The sequence below is a fragment of the Sturnira hondurensis genome, unplaced genomic scaffold (assembly GCF_014824575.4).
Source record: "Sturnira hondurensis isolate 20B ecotype Veracruz unplaced genomic scaffold, ASM1482457v3 Scaffold0015056, whole genome shotgun sequence".
Classification (NCBI taxonomy): Eukaryota; Metazoa; Chordata; class Mammalia; order Chiroptera; family Phyllostomidae; genus Sturnira; species Sturnira hondurensis.
In genome coordinates, this window is record NW_028087687.1 from 378,710 (window position 1) to 392,309 (window position 13,600).

Sequence of the window (13,600 nt, forward strand, 5' to 3'; positions counted from 1 at the left end):
GGAGGGACAATCAGCCAGCACAGCAAAAAGAATATTCTAGTGTTGAGTCAGACGAGCCTGGGTTTGAGTGCGTGTGCCTCTTTTTGAACAAGGTCATTTCCGCTGACTGAACCTCAACTTCTGTGTCTCCAAAATGAGGGGGGTGAAAGGGAATGCCTTCTTCCTTACGGGAAGGTTGTAGGATTTAAAACGAAACATGTAGCGAGCCTGACACAGAGTAGGGGTTCCAGAACCAGTAGGTATGACCCACCGCCAGCTGGTTTGAATCTATAGTCAAATAACAACAGTAGGTTTCCTGCTGACTAGAATAGGCCTATGCCATGATTAATTTGGGTGGATTATTTACAGTTCTCCATCATTTATTCCCTTATTCATTCAATATGCCCCTTCATAACCACTGGCAATTAAATATTGATTATTCAATTTTAGATTTGTTCTCCTGAGACGTGTCCCAAAGCTAGGAGCAGAGGAGGACAAAGGTGGGGGTCAGATGACCACAGAGTAGGGACAGACCCTGCTGGACAGACCTTATTTCAGCTGGATTTCTATAAGGTGTAGCCCCCAAGAACAGGTGGGCATTTAATAAGTATCGAGTTAGTCTGCAATTCCATATTATGTCAGTAGAGATGTAATTTATTAACCTGAGCTCCTGGCATTTTTCCAGTGCATGTATAATAGAAAGACATTTTTCATGCAGAAATATAAATTAAATTAATTGGCATCCATATTTAATTGAAACTTCCTTGACAGTCGATGGATTCCCCCCCAAGGCCACCCCTTCCTCAGCAAGGGGCATTTCCTTCTGAGTGCTTGCAGAATGAACAGCGGCCAGCCCCACTTCCTGAGGTTCCCCGAGGAGCTGGCTTTCAGCAGGGTTTAAAGCAGCACAGAAAGTGAACTGACCCTGGAAAAGTGGTAAGTTGCTGCTTTTATTTTAACTTCTTTCTCCTTTTTCAAATAGCCTGTATTCGGTTAGCTCTGCTGGTAACGTAAGGGGCCAATGAGACAAAGGTCCTAGCTTCCACCCTCTGTGGGTCAACTAAGTTTCCTCTCTCTCAGGAATACAGAATGCACACTTGACCTTGGCTCGCAGACACCTGCTGTGAGTTATTTGAGGGTGAGAGCCAGAGAATTTGGATGAAACGACAAGACCAAACCTGAAGCACGGAAAATGAACTCAGTGCTACCCACTCCTTCAGCAAACGGCCAATGGCGTCATCCTCCCGAGCGTCAGTGTTCTGCACCGAGCCCTCTGTGCCCACCACACCATCCTCAGAACTGCGCATCGAATTCTTTCTGCTCCACCCACTCTAGCATCCGATTTTATCCAGCTGTTCGTTTGTACAATCACTCCACTTCATTCCTCTTGAGCATAGGTCTTGTAATCAAGGACAAGGAGAGAATTCATCCTTGGCATCCTTTTTTTTTTTTTGACTTCTCCCCTTGGATTGGGCTTGAAATAGGGATCACGTCTGTAGCTGTCTGCAGGGCTGTTCCGGTTTAGTGTATTCAAAAGCAGGATGCAGGAACTCTTTCGTGGACGTGCCACTCTGCCTCTCCCATCTAGAACTTGTTTGGCAGCCTCAGCTCTCTTGAAAACGGGAAATCCAGGAAGTCTTCACTGCCCACCCGGTCCTCCTAAAAAGCATAAAACGTCACAGAATCTGCTACCAAATTCTGTGTACTTCGCTGATAAAGGAATGACTTACTTCCTCACTCGGGGCTTATTTTTCTGTAGCTATCTCTTCTGTCTCTCTTCATTTTTCTCTGGGCCTGAGTAGAAGTCTGCGTGGTTGGCAAGCACATGGTTTATTCTCTAAGCTTAGAAAGGGCTCGTGACCCACCCTTTCCCAGCCCCGCCTTGGCTCTCACGGGTGCTGTGGATTCTCCACCCTCCTGCTCCCCTCCTCAGGGTCAGCTGGTCAGGAGCCGTCTATCTGCAGTCCGTGGCTGCAGGATAAATCGTCCTCAACGTGGCAGCACCACCAACCAGCACCATCAGCTATTGTGCTTGTCACCCATAGAGCATGAGAGACCTTTAGATCCCTATACAATACATAGGACTCGAGAGAGGCTCCGGAAGGCTAACCTACCTCCTCCCTCTCTGTCCGTCCACCTCTCACTGTCCACCTCTCACTGCCATTTAACTGGCTTCCTCCCACAGAGCAAGGTCACACACTAAGCCTATCTCCCTCCCAAGAGTCCCAGATAGAGAAAGGAGCAACCCCATTCTGCTTTTTATTCAACCCTGAATTTTCTGACTCTATGGGTGACTCGAGGACTCTACTTCACCTCCCCGCTCCCTCGGGGACTTGGGATTGGTAAGGACTTACCAGAACACACTTATTTCACCAATTACTTCTTAAATGTGTGTCCTTCTGTTACCCATACTCCCCTGGGGCCGGGGAGTACAAGCTTTCCCTTTTTCCCAAGAGTCGGGTACTTTCCTAACATCATTTAATGGTTCTTTCTACGAGTGGCTTAGCATAAGCCACACACACACATACTTAATAGTAAAGGAGAACTTAAGGAACTTAGAAAATCATCAGACTTTCAAGACCACTGTCTCTCTATGGACTTAAAAAAAAATTCCCATGTTGGTAACTGGACATTGACCTCTCCTTTCTCTTTCTTTCTTGTTTTAACAAATTCTGAACACTTTGCTGTAAATGGATGTCATTGGCTGAGTAAGGGGAAGGTTACAAAAACAGATATGTTGTTCAAGTTACTGATGCATTTAACAAATATTATCTTTTACAGTAATTCTTTATTTTCATAATTATGATAGCGCGTGGTGGTCAGTATTTAAGTATTTAGTGTCTGTATACATGAACACACGTATGCACACAGCGTTGGTATTTCCACCATGAAATTTGGGGATAATTCCTCACCATTATTTATAAGAGTGGGTGGGCTTTCGTAAGCATAGAAGTAGGCTTACTTTCTCATGCATGGTCCAAAAAGTAATTTGCAATGCAGAAGAAGACAAAATTCATTGTTCTCCTAGACCAGTGGTCAGCAAACTTTTTCTGTAAAAAAAAAAAAATCAGATAGTAAATATTCTAGGCTTTGCAGGCCATATGGTCCCTGTTATAATGACTCAACTGATACTAGAGCATAAAAGGAGCCACAGACGAGCATAAATGAACGGCCATGGCTGTGTTCCAATAAAACTTTATTCATGGATATCAGAATTTGAATTTCATGTAATGTTCACTTGTCACAAAATATCCTTCTTAGGATTTCTTTCAGTTACTTAAAAACATAACCATTCATATTTGTGGGCTGTGTAAAACAGGGAGTGGGTTAGATTTGGCTCACAAGGTATATTTTGCCAACCCCTGTCCTAAACCCCCTTTTTAAATTTAGATCTTTTCATTTTCTTTCCCCTCCCATTTGTGATGCGAGTTAATGTAGCAATGGCAGCAAGCAGGGCCAGTTAACTTACTGACTTCATCACCTCCCCCCATGCACGCGTGTTGGCACACACCTGCACCGAAGGGGCATGTGACCTGGACATTTCAAGTGACATCCTTCCATATTTTCAAAATGGAAACAGCTGACCCATGAAACTGCTGAAGACAAGGGCCATGGTTCATTTTCTTTTTAATCCTCACCTGAGGATATTTTCTCATTGCTGTAGCAAGATGAGGGGAGAGAGGATGGGAAAGAGAGAAACATTGACTACGTGTCTCCCATACACTCCCAGACCAGGGATCATACACGCCCAGATTGGGGATCGAACCTACAACCTAGGCATGTGCCTTGACCGGGAATCGAACCGGCAGCCCTTAGGTGGCAGGATGACACTCCAATCTAAGCCACACAGGCCAGGCCAGGGCTGTGGCCCTTGATGCCCCCTCCCCAGTCCCCTGGGTTCTTTTCCTCGTCGACACTGGACAACGGAGGCCAGTCCACGAAGGACTCTGCGTAGGTGGTAAGAGGAAAAGGCAGTGCCGAGGTCTCCGCTGAGACCTCCGCCTTTGCTGATCTGGACAGCATTCCTGCCAGAACAACGCCCTGTGACGGGTCGTGGCAATTATTACTCCTCGTGCTTTTGGCAAATTTAGAAGAAGGAAAGTGAACCCAGGAGTGACTTGGAGGAATAATTCAAATCCTAAGATCTGGATCTGATTCCTTATCGTGAGTCACTAAGAAAAGTTTGCATCTTAATCCCTATAAAATCTGTTTAAGAAAAGAACAGAAGAGCATTATACAATCAGAAAATGTTCCAACCCAAATAGTTGAAATGTTCACTGTTTTGTTATTTTAGATCAGTTATCTGGAACAGCCGGCTATCCACAGCTCTTTCCAAGCACGCCTGGGACGGCCCAGTTTCACGGTAAAATTGCCTTTGGGAGCACCACTGTCACTCAGAGGGCAGGACTGTGGGCCTCACTCATGGCAGCCTGTGTGAGGTTCGATGCAACTCATCTCTATGCAACACATTTTATTACCCAAAGAAAAGTCTAACTAAATAAGCCAATGTCTGAGATATCGTTTCTCACCAGAATTACACTGGCCATCAGCCTCCTGGCCGTCATTCATTTTCACATTACACAATTTAATTTAATTGAATGAAAGTAGTCTAACATCTTGATGGTATAGCTCGACCTCAGAGGTGTCATTACAAGGAGGAAAAATAAGTTATTCACATAAGAAACACTGTTTAACAGAACTTTATATAAAATGGTGATAATTAGTGAACATTGGGGGTTTTGACTCATTAAAGGTAACTTTGTGCTCATTTTTCTCTAAATGAAATATTGACTTAAAGAAGTTATTCTTATAGGTTGAAAAAAATCCCCTGACTGTAAAGATCACAACCTGACCGTTGCCTTCCCATTACACTCCTCCGTGTGGCAGGTCCCTCCGACCATTTAGGTTCCTGCTTTCTGCGAGGGACGCTGGTGGGTCTTTGCCACGTGTCCCCTTGTTTAATGGCCATGTTGATCCTACGAGAAGACTCAGAATATGAGTAACTCGCCCGAGACCACACAGCCCAACGACCAGCTCTGCACTCCTGTTCTCACCGACTGCAGCATCTAAATCCGTCCCCTGGGTGGTCTACTCATTAGGAGACCCGCGCACCGTGAGAACAGTAGGGAATATTTCATTAATCAATTGGTTGTTTTACTATATGATGCAAAAGTTCAAGTTGATTTCTTTTCCGCAATAAATAATCTTTTTTTGTTTTTCCTCAATTCATCCAACACAATTTGAGATTTACTATGTTGATCAGCTTCTGCTTGGGGAGCCCAGGCCCCCACCCCGTTCTTGAGTCGCCTGGCAGATCGGCAGCCAGCTAACGCGTTGGACCTCCCCTGCCCGCGGGCGGGGCGAGCATTGCACACCCCTCAGCCCAGCTGACACTCTGCATGTGTTAGTGTTGGAGGGAGTGTCCTTCCACAGCTTCCTTTTTTTAATTAAAAAGCTCAAATTTCAAGGATCACAAATGAATTCAGCTTTCATTCTTGGTAACTTCTTTCTGTAATTAAAAAATGTTAGTAATAGATTGGTTGCGTGGTATATTCAAAGTGACTTTGTAGATTTCTTCCTTCATTTACACTGTGTAATATTCAGCTCTCACTAAATATTATGGGTTTAAAAACAATTGGCCTCTGGAGCAGAGTTATTACTCAGGAGGAAGAAATAAATACACTTCTCAGCAAAGGGCTCTGATGACATATCTGGTCAGAAACCATTTTGTCCTGAAAGAGGGCAGAAAATGTTCTGTGAAGAGACCATGAGGTTGTAAGCACTGGACCAAGGGGCTCAAGGGGTGCTGAGAATCGGGGGGTGGGGGAGACCTTCGTATCATGCCAAGAAATTTTAATTTTATTCAGAATATGATAGGAACCTATTAAATGTTATTTATCAAGGAAATGATATGATGAGATTTACATTTCAGAAGGTCACTCTAGTCACTAAGCCTAGTGACATCCGAGAGGATGCATAAGGAGGTATGGACCTGGGGAAACCGGCGGGATGGGGGGTTCAGGGCGCTCCAGGAGGAATTACTCAGGCTAAGCTGAAGGAGGTGTTTGAAGTATATTTAGTATAATGGCCAGGCCATTCAAAAGCCAAGTCCAAATACAAGTCCACGTGCCATACGGTGTACTGACCACTCTTTATGGTCCTCCAATACATATCACACAGATAGGTCACGTGTAAAATAATTTTCCGTGCATTCCTGGGGTCATGTGTTACTGGGAAATTTTTCAAGGGGAAGAACACTTTAGCCATAAACACATGCAGAATTTGCACTCAAGCCCTGTCCTGGTGAGCGCAGGGAGAAAAGGCAGAGGGACAGACCATGAGCGAGAAAGGCGGGCAGCCTCTAAGAGCTGCAGGTGGCAAGGGGACAATCTCCCCGGGGCGCCGCAGAAGGAACGCAGCTCTGAGGACCCAGTTTACACTTCTGATCTCCACAGCCTGGGAGGTAATAAACTCACGTCGTTTTAAGCTGCTGAATTCACAGTCACTGTTGCAGCAACAATAGGAAATTAATGCACTATGAGAAGCGGTCAGGAAGTTGGGACAGTGAAGTCCTGCACAGACACAGTCATACTGGTTAGTGCACTAATTCTTCAGTTAAGGCTCCATGACTATCTCTGTACAGTTATGCTCTACACTCGCACCTTATGTAAGTCATGTTCTATGTTTAAGGTATCAGGTGTACTGGAAAACTTCCTCTCTCCCTTTCTCTCTCCCCCTCTTAAACACACATGCACATGTACGTGGTGAATACAGACAGGCAGCTGGATTGGGAAGAGAAGAATGAGGCGTTTTCTTCCCCCACATACTGTATTTAAGATGCTAATGGAACATTCGGGAAGAAAAGGTCAGAAGGCCGAGGAAGGAGGCAGGAGATCAGGAGATCAGGAGAGGTAGGGGGTCTTCATCCTCAGACGCTGCCTGTGTCAGAGAGTGGGTTACCAAGCCCTGAGGTGAGGTCCATCAATGGGGGGTGGAGGAAACCCCCAAAGGCAACTGAAGAGTGTTTCTCAAGTGGGAGAAAAAAACAGAGAGAACAATTCACATCTAAATATTTAGTAATTTTTCAGTTCATCAGGGTATTATTCTCGAGAAACCCAGTGACAACTCTCCTGGCAAGGTATTGACCATATCAGATATTCTAGAACCTGGTGGATCTTACTGATCTCCCAGGGAGGCCCAGACTGCCCTGCTGGGCTCCTCCCCAAACCGCAGCCCCCAGGCTCACAGAGGGAGAGGGGGCTAAGGCGAGGCCTATGCAGCGGGACTCTGCTTCCTGCCCCGCTATAGCAGAGCCCCGTCAGTCAGTTTGAAAGCTCCCGACTCGCTTACCTTCGACCAGTGGCATTTACCTGCCGGGATCCTATGCACAGCTGAGATAGGAACTTCTTAATAAGACCAAAAACAAAAACACTGTGGCATCAGCCCTCTTCTCAAATGTTAGGGCAATCACACTGCGAGGTTGTTCCCGCTGCTGCTGTGGTCCTGTCTGTCCTGTGCGCGCCCAAGACCCCACGCTCATGGGAACCCGTCAGGCTTGGCTTCTTCGTGGCAATGTCTTAGAACACATGCATTTGCGTCTCACATCTGCCGGTGAAATAATGGCATAGGAAATTATGAAAACTGCAACCAATGCTACAGAAAATAAAAGTGATTGGAGGCCACGGGGGAGCACTGGTAACATATGGCACTCGAAAGGCTAGTTCACACTCTGGATATGCAGAGCACACGGGCTTAGGGGCTTGTTCTGTTTTGTTTTTGAAAGCACACTGTGTGTTCCTTGTCACTTTCAGTGGGAACACACTGGGGCTGCAAAAGGCAGCATCTGCTCTCTGAAGCAGCCGTGTTCAGCCTGGTGCTGCAAGGGTTTTTGAAAGCACCCAATAGCCGCGTAGTCAGGGGCACCGACCTCTTCTTCCTTGGATTGTACGATAAAAAATGACAACAGGCAACACAACAATAGCTGTCTGATGTGAATGAGTCAAAATTACATCTATTTTTGGTCAGATCCACAAAAAAAATATCATGTTTTGGGGTGTGCTGCAGAATTTTAGTGACTGGTTTATGTGTGCCGTGAATGAACCAGGTTGAAAAGCACTGCTCTGAAGCATGGTGTTACTGCTTCAAATAAATGCAAAACACCCTTTGGTTTGCTGTTTTGCGTGCCATTCAAAACAGCCATCGAATGATGTGAATCTCTCACGGGGATGACTCAGCAACTGGACTTCTTAGTGCTTGCAAGCATTTTAGCAATGATTACCTGGGCGCATCTCCTTCATCTGCAGGTCAATCTCACCCCCTTTCCTTTTTCTAGGTCGGGCCTAGGGACAGGACATAACTGACAGAAGGAGCACAGACACTTCTAGTAAATAAATCTGCATGAACAGGCTTTAACAGTTCAATGATAACATTGGAAGTAGCGAAATACATTCCCAGGGATTCTGGGTTCCCCCCTTAACAGCACTTGAATTTAGGAATTCAATGTCATACTAGTACTGTCTCTCTATAAACTCAGACAGGAAACAGCATGGTGCCATCTGCTGGTGAACTCGGGGGTATTACTAGTCCCTTCAGTATTTCAGGATGTTGAGACCATCTTTATTCATTTGTTCAGTTATACAACGGACCTCACCAGTTAGGGCTGGTATCACACTTTTTAAAAATCAGAAAAGAACAGGTGAAAATTAATCTTTACGACATATTTATTATGTCAATATATCCACAGTATATTTTAACATATAATCAATATTGAAACTATTAATAAGTTATTTTACGTTTTTGTGCCAAGACTTTGACATATAGTATATATCATCCACATATAATACAGCTCAATTCAGATGCTGCATGTTCATGGGAATTGCCTGGTCTTCATTTCCAGTGTCGGATTTTATAGCAGTTACTTGGAAACTACACCTAAGCTTCTCCAAACACATTTAAAAGGTTTCCAATAAGTGGATCAAGTGTCAGTGTTTACATTCATTAACGTTAAATAAAATGTAGTCCCTTGGTCCTAAGAGCTCCGTTTCCAGTGCTCAGTAGCCACACATGGTTCCCAGTAGCTACCACATTGGAAAGTGCAGCGCAGGCTGCTTATGTTTATTTCAGGAACTTAAATCACATCAATATGCCCCAAATTAGATCTGCAGAGCAGAAGTGTCCCCTGGCTGATATATCCACAGGATTTTCCACATTTTACATACTTAGACATCTAAGAGGCAAACCGAATTCAATATTCGATTTTGTTTGGGCATCCCTCCCCACTTGTACCTGCCTGTTGCGGAGGGGTGAAAAACTAGAGGTCTTCTTCGATTTCGTCCTTTCTCTCACACCCCCACAACCAAGCCATCAAATCTACTTTTAAGATTATTTTGAGAGCCAGACCAAGGGCTCCCCAGAGCCCTCGTCGAGACCCGTCGTCTCCCTCCCGGACGGCTGCAGCCGCTCCTGCCCAACTCTCACCTCCTCCCACCCTCATCCTCCTGCAGCCTCTCCTCCACACGGCACCACAACAGAAGGATAGAATGCAATTCAGACACAGCCCTTCCTGTCCTGCCCTCAGCAGGTCCAGGTCCCACGTGCACTGGCGGCTGTCCCGTCTCCTCTCTCTGATCACTATAGCCCATTCCGTTCTGGTCACGCTGTCTCTGGTGCGTTAAGCTCCTGAGGTTCCCAAAGCCCACTGCTCCTCTTCCAGGGGGTCCATGTGGCTTGCTCCCTCGCTCCAGGCTCTACCCACATGTCACCTGGCCATCACATCCCAATAGTCCCTTCCTCCAACCCCATTCAGCCCCCTCCATCCCCCGCTGCCACTTCGTTCTTCTTTCTAATAGCATCCATCGCTGCCTGAGGTCCTAGCCTACTTTGTGTGTTGGTTACTGTCTGGCCTTCCTCAAGGGAGTAAGTTCCGTGAGGGCCAACTGGAAATGCTTCTTTGGATCCCTGGAAGCTTCCAGTTTCTGCTCCACACATAGAGAGCTTGGAAGTCATCACTCTGTTGTAACAACAAATATAAATCTGAACAGACTGAAAAACCAACAATTCTTTGTGGATACAGAGAGATGGGAGGGCACAGAGCGAAAGCTGCTCCCAAGATGGGGAAGACGGACAGGCACATAGAGAGAGTCCAGGCCAACGAGGGCAGAGACTCGGGAGCGGAAACCGGTGTAGGAACCAGGGCTGGGGTAGGAAAACCAAGCTGCAACTGACAATGGCTACAGACAAGTGTGGGTGTTAAAAACTCCAGGAACACCCCATCAAGAAGGCACCCACACAACAATCTCATGAGACTCACCTCCAGGAGTTCAACCAGATTCCTGCAATAAATACCAGAGAAAAATCCCCTTGGGCTTCTGGTAGGGGGAGGAGAAAGGGAACCGTGTGAAACAGCCAGAGCACTCTGTCTTTCCCAACAAGGCCTGCCTTCAGGGCCTGACCTGCGGGGCATCCTCGGAGCCTAACTGGCCCAGCGAAGGGGAATACCTAACTCCAGCTGGGAATACCTAACTCCAGCCTTACAAGTGGGAGAAGGGAAATACGCAACTCCAGCCTCTTCTGGCTATCCTTCCCACTTAAAGGAACAAAAACCAAGTAAGAAACACTCTTGAAGCTCACAGTTCAGGGACACAGGCTCACTAAAAGACTGAGACCTGCCCTAAACACAGGTTTGCTAAGACTGAGCTAGTGTGGCTCAGTGGATTGAGTGCCAGCCTGTGGACCAAAGGGCCACCAATTCGATTCCCAGTCAGGGCACATGCCTGGGTTGTGGGTCAGGTCCCAGGTCCCAGTTCCCTGGTTGGAGGCGTGCAAGAGGCAGACGGTCAGTATATCTCTCACACATCAATGTTTCTCTCCTTCTCTTTCTCCCTCCCTTCCCATCTCTCTAAAAATAAATACATAAAATCTTTTTTAAAAAATTAAGACATAAAAGACTGAGATCTAATTCTGCAACTACAGAACACTTCCCCTCCCTTCACACCCCACCCCCACATAGCTAAAGCCTATTTACAGCAGTTCCTCTTCTTTGACATGTCATGTCTGACTATGAAGAAAAAATTATAAGGCACGCAAAATGGCAACGAACAATCTGAAAAGACAGAGCATCAGAACCAGTCATGCGGGGATGTTGGGATTGGAACTGGGGAGTTCACACAAGTGATTAACATGCTATGGCTCTGATGGATAAAGTAGGCGGCATGGAAGAACAGATGGGCCATGTAAACAGAGAGATGGAAATCCTGAGAAGGAATCTAAAAGAGATGGTAGAGATCATTTTTGCTCATCTGTTTACTTAATGTAGTCTCTCTAGATAGAGAACCATGGCATCACTGAAGGAATAATTATTCATGAATAGCATTTAAACACCACATATAATAATAATAATGAATAACACTTTAAAATGTGATCCCCATATTGAAGGCTTTTATCAACATTGAAATAATATTTGACTTGCCCATCATTTCCCTAGTTTGGAGAATGTCCCTCTTACCACCAGTCAACAGGTGATGAGAAAGCAGGATGTAGGAAAGCACACTCCTCAAAAGACGCCTGACGCGGCCAAGAGACCACCACTCCCAGCTTCTAGAAAAAGCTAGATTAAACGCCAGCTAGCTGCACAACAGCCTGAGGTGCTTATCTTTTTGTTGTTGTTTGTTTTTATAGGTTTATTGGCTTCAGAGAGAGAAAGAGAGGAAGGGGGAGAGAAAGAGAGAGAACCATCGATATGAGAGAAACATTGGTTGCCTCCTGCACAGCCCCCACCCAGGGACAAAACCTGCAACCCACACGTGTGCCCTGGCTGGGAATCAAACCCGTGACCTTTCGGTGCATGGGGCGACACTCCAACCGAGTGAGCCCCACTGGCCTGGAGAGGTGCTCGTCTTTAAAGGGTACTACAATATGGAAAGAAAATAACTGGAAACAAGTCACCAAATAATTCAGATCTCCAAATAGGAATTCATACCTCACTAGAAAATTCAAAATGTATCACCTTCCCCTAGAAACAGTGCTCTCTCTAGAGTAGAAATAACAGAGCACTCTTTGCTGCTCCTGTCTAATCCAGCTAACTAAATATAGAAGAGGCACCCAACAAATTTCCAATGAAAAGTGCACCAGCTGCTTAACTCATCACTTGTATATGATGCAGACTGACTCTCCTCCTAAAGCCCTAAGAATTAGAGGTAACCTCCCCAGCTAAGAGGGCTTCCCCATTTCTCTGTTTGTGCCCTTATAAGAGTCTGTATGGTGCAGTAGTGAAGAGTACAGGCAGCAGGAGCCGCACTACCAGAGCTGAAATGCCAGCCTGAGCTTACTAACTGCATGGCCTTGGGCAAGTTACTCAGTCTCTCCGTGCCTCCATTTTTACTAGGATATCTACTTAATGGGTTCATAGTGGGGGTTAAATGGATTAATAGACCTCAAACGTTTGGAAGGTGCCTTGCACACAAAGATGCTACACAAGTGTTAATTACTATTGCTGTTGATCTCTCTACCTCCAGGACAGAAAAGAGTCTGGGAAGGACATCCATTTGGATAGGAAGTGTTTAAAGATCTTCATTTGCTTCTAACACTTAGTGGTTTTGTATTCATATTAACATTTTCTCCAGTTATACATACATTCTCAGAAATTTTATGATCTTATACATTCATAGGAAAAATGGAAAATTAAAAGCATCATATAATCAGGTGCCAAAATGGTGGTATTTATCATCTCAGGAGACTATTTCATGACTCCTGAGATGATATGGAAGAATGTTCATAATTATTGTTTAAAGTAACCGACAGGTTAGAAAGCAACGTATGGTGACATTCAATTTGAGTTTTAAAGAATACAAAAATGGATAAAAAAAGGCTGGATGAATAATGTCAAAATGTTTACAGCAATTATCTTGGATGATTTTTTTTCTATTTGGTACTTAAATAATTTTTTTCAATATATATTTAAATGGCATGTCATGCATTACTCCTAAATTGGGGGAAATATCATCGATGAATGGATTATTTTTAAAAGGGCTCTTAGAGATGTCTTACTTCAGTGGTCCTCACCTGGGGCAATATTGTTCCCCTACACAACTTTAGGACAGTGGGAAATGTGGGTGGCAATGTCACATTGACTAGGGTCCCTAGTGGCCCTCAAGCCCAGGCACGCTAAGCGTATAAAAGGCCTTCCCCACAAAGAATTATCTCATCCAAAAAGCCAAGGCAGCCCTATCAGCAAAACTGTGCTTAACCCATGTATTTTACAATCGGGAACACTGGCATCCAGAGGAGTGAGTTGCCCACGGTAACAAAGCAAGTTAGTTCTAAGTCAAAACCAGAGTCCAGGTCTTCTGGTCCCCGGTTCAGAGCTTTTCCCCTTTTCCCACTTTACAGAAAAGTTGGGATTTGAGATGGGTTAGAAGAATCGAACATTGTGGGCTGAATAACAGCCACCCATGGATATTGGGTCCTAAGCTCTGGAACCTGTAAATATTATAAGGAAAAAGGATCCAAGTTAAGGTCTTAATATGAGCAGGTTATCCCGGATTATATGGGTGGGACCGAATCCAGTCACAAGGGTCCTTTTGGAAGAGAGGCAGAAGGAGACTTAACACAGAGGAGAGGCAAC